Source organism: Arachis duranensis, chromosome 10, assembly GCF_000817695.3.
Source record: "Arachis duranensis cultivar V14167 chromosome 10, aradu.V14167.gnm2.J7QH, whole genome shotgun sequence".
In the NCBI taxonomy this organism is placed as follows: Eukaryota; Viridiplantae; Streptophyta; class Magnoliopsida; order Fabales; family Fabaceae; genus Arachis; species Arachis duranensis.
The window spans coordinates 94,428,135-94,432,709 of record NC_029781.3 but is presented as its reverse complement, the minus strand read 5'-3'; positions in this window follow the sequence as shown (position 1 = coordinate 94,432,709).

Here is a 4,575-nt window from a genome sequence, read left to right as displayed (position 1 = left end):
ACCCTTTTTGCACAGTGCATTAACTGCTTCTTCAGCATGTGATATATATGTATATCTACAAATTCTCTGGATAAAATCAAGATAGAAAATGCAAATCAAACATCTTCAACCTATTCACACACACAGAAAAAAAAAAAGACACTAACTCACTAACAAATAGATTCATAATCTTTTCTCTTTCACATTCACAATGTAAAGCATTATATACAGTAATATAATTACGTCCATTTTTTAGGATAAGTATTTATATGGTCAATATAAAATATAATTATGTTTATTATATGACATTACATAATTTGATGTATATAAAATTATTTTATATTAATAATACATTAAAATTAAATTTTATATATATTATAGTAAAATATATTTATTATTTTTGAAGTTTATCAAAAATTTAAAAGATATCATTAAATTTTGTTTTATTTTAATTTTATTTTTAAAGTTTTCGATTTGAATCAAATATACATGTGACAGTAAATTCTTTAGAAAGCTTAGGACCAATTTAGTAATAATAATGACACATGTGTCTAATCTACTTGTGTTAAAGGTTAGTTGTTCTTGTTAAATTGTTCTAAATTTTTTGAAAAATTAGCCGTTAGAAATATATTTAATGTAAATCAGAGATTTTTGAGACAAAATTAAAACAAAATAAAATTTAGGGATATTTTTAAAATTTTAATAAATTTCAAAGACAAAAAATATGTTTTATCCTATATATTAATTTTTATTTTATTTTTCATTTAATTTTTATTAATTTGCTAATTGCATTTAAACAATTTAAATTTCTTAATAAATGCAATAATGACACATATCCTAAACCCGTTAGATACAAAGTCATTTATGTACTTTTACTTAATAATCTAAAGTTTTAGAATAAATAAATTTGTAACATATATATATGATATATATATATAACTTGTTTTTGTACGAGAGGTCGTATTAAGTTTATGATTATTTATGTACTTTTATTTAATCGCTTAAAATGTTGGAAAATTATTTTATGATTGTTTCTGGGTAATTTTCCTGAGTTACCAAACCTTTTCGATATTAAATAATGTGGCCAAATTTTAGGAGAGAAGATTAATGTAATTTAATTGTGATTAAACTTAGCCTGAATAATTGATTATAGCTAGGCATGCATGCAGCAACGTTGATTATTTTTAACTAAATTGAATTGAGTGATTTTCACCAGGGATAATTAAGAAGAAATATATAATAAGCTCATGTCCCCAACCGACAATGGGAATTTATTTGTTACACTCAAAATGAAAATGAAAATGATGAATCCTTGAATCTCTTTTGACAACTAATGCGGATGACATTAAATAACTGGGTCACATGTGTTTTAGTTATTACAGTGAGTGATGGTGATGGTGTATATGAATAATAAGATAGATATAAATAAACAATTCATTCAATTTAGACAAGGTATAAATAACTACTCATAATTCATCACTACTAGCTTCTTCACAACCATCAGTGCTATAGTAATGATATGGCGTTTTCATTTTGCATCTTTCATGAAAAAAGTAATAAAATTCGTAGTACATGAAAGGAAAATTCGTCTCTACTTTTTTCCCCCTCTGCTCAACATTTATGTATAGCAAGCATTAATTTGGATATGTTGAGATTGATTCTACTCATCATTTTTATCAACTCCCTAGTACCATTCAAACCCACCATCAATATTCTTTTTTCATTTTTCACATATTCACATATATTTATTTTTTTATTTCCATAATTTAAACCATTTTCTTTAATTTTATGAAATTTAATTACCACGGTAATTAAATTGAAAAATAGGATTGTGTTTCCTGGATATGCTTGCATTTTAATTAATTTGTACATACATCTAGATTACTATAAACATTAATTAAAAGTAAAGTTTAATCTGTTTCATTTTGAACTTTTAATCAAGGTAGAAACTCAGGTGCAGTCGACTTCACGTGAAGTTGATAATTGAGAGCTGTTAGATGATTTGACTGATCTGACTAAATTTTCATCTAACGGCTCTCAACTATCAACTTCACGTAAAGTTGACTGCTTCTGAATTTTCACCTTTCATCAAATCCAAATTTGAGCATTATTATTTGAAAAATAATTTTCTTTTTCCCCATGATAGATGATACATACACACATGGTATTATGCTTTTCCTATATTATTACTGTATAATAATATAAATAATTGTACGTTCTACATCCCTGCTTTTTTAGTAATTTTTTGTTCATACAGAGGTTACTTGTTTTATACAATTCAAAATAAATGATATTATCATTTTTTCACCTAATAAAATATTCAAATTAACATAAATAATTGATGATTATATTAAATAATAAATTAAATTAAATACTATACAAATTAATGATTATTTATTAAACTAAAATAAATTTAACCTTGCATTTTTTCTAAACACATACATTATTGCTATTATGATTAAAGGAATTTTATTAATTAAAATAACGCCATTTAAACAATTATATAAATATGAAATCAGAATTTTGACAAAATTAAGAATGATCTACTTATGTTTGTACTTTGCACAATGAGCAAAGATTATGAGCTATATATTAAAAGAGACCAAACTAGCCAGTTCAAGAGTGCCAAAATAAAGATGTTACAAGCAGCATTTTTCAATTATACTTTGGATTTGGATTGCTAACATATTTAAGCCTAAATCTTTCATAACAATAATAATAAATATAAGGAATCAATTTTTAATTAGATAATATTAACTATTTTTTTTATTATAAATATAATCCTTATTTCTGGGGATTTTATGATTTAGAATTAGAATTTAAAATTTAGAATTTAAAATTTAAGATTTAGTATTTAGAATTTAAGATAAAACTAAAAATAATTTTAAAAAGAATTAATTAATATTGAATGAAAAATAATTAGTTCATTAGTTGTTAAAAAATAATTGAAAAAGGAGTAGAAATTAACATACCACAATAATTAGCTTGGTGCTTCATATATTACAAAAGAACATGAATAGGGAATCCACTTTTAATTAATTAATATTTTAAAAAATTACAAATATTAGCAACAAAAGTATATTTTATTCAATTAATTAATATTTATTAATTTTTTATCTTCTACAAAATTATTTTTTAATTCTAAATTGTTGAAGGATTTAGAATTTAGGATAAAAAAGTAATTTAAAAAATTTGGCTGATATTATTTTAAAAAAGGTTAGCTCCATAGTTAAACTAATTTAAAAAATGTAATGCAATATGAATTATGGTGGAACGATTAATTAAATTCAAGTACTTGCATTGGAACTATTATTAATATTTAATCTAGCTGTATTTGGGAAAAAAATTTTACAACAAAATGACCATATTATTGTATTCTTTTAAAAAATTTAATGATATTATTATGAAACTAACTCATTATTCTAAAAGTTCAAATTATTCGATAAAAACATATGAAGAATTATATATCTAATAGATACGATAAATAATGCAACTTCAAAGGCATTTAATATGGGTAACATATCCAGCTGTTGACGGATTTTCATAGTATTACTTTCTTTGGCCGAATTATATTATTGGTAATCGAAAATTTAATATAATTTAGATTTCTTATTGAATGGTAGTTTGTATTATCTGCATAGAGAATGTCAATCAAAACTATCATCTAACTGCGTATTAAANGTTGTTATTAATATTATTAAACATCGAGAATGACTTTTATTTAAAATAAAAATTATATTCTATTTTTTTAAATTCTTTGTAGAAGTTCAATTTATAAACAGGAGAGAAAGAGTCTTTTATATGAAGAGAAATTTGGGTAGTAATTTTTAGTAATTTTAGACAACATTAAATTATTTTTAATAAATAAATTTTATTAATTTATGTATACAAATTCTAAAAAAAGAGTGTAAATTGTATTATTTATATGTATAAAATTTTGATAAATATAAGTATAAATTATATATTTTTTATATATAAAACCTCTATAAATATAAATTATTGTTGATCGTTAACAAACTATAATTCAAATGGCTAATTTTTTCAGAAATTACAAATTTAAATTTCACTCTTTAACTTAAAAAAAATGATTGTTGATCACATACTCAAAAAAATATAACATTACTCTTGTACAAAACTCTCACAAAAAAATTACTTCAGTCATAAAAATTGCATCTTACTACCTCAACATCCAAGGTACGCAAATACTACTCCATACAAAAATACTAACAACTCATAATATATGATACTATGTTATAATTGAAGAAATTTTTAATAGCATCTGCACAATTGCATGGCCGAGCAATTTTCAGCCACTCTTAATATCATCATAGCCTATGAAAATCAGACCCATCTAATCAAACTAAAAAATTCTATTGCTATTCTTCGATCTTGCAGTTGCTAACCATCTATCTTTAACATAAACTCTATAATTTGTCTTTTTAAATTCAAGCAATTTCACATTATGAAGCAAGTTGTTTAGAAAGATTTTATGATAATGAAATGTTAAAATTGAGTGGAATTAACTTATGAACTCTGGAAACTAGCTCCTAAGGTGAAGCTTAGTTATCTCTCATTTATAAACTATTCCATGAAAAA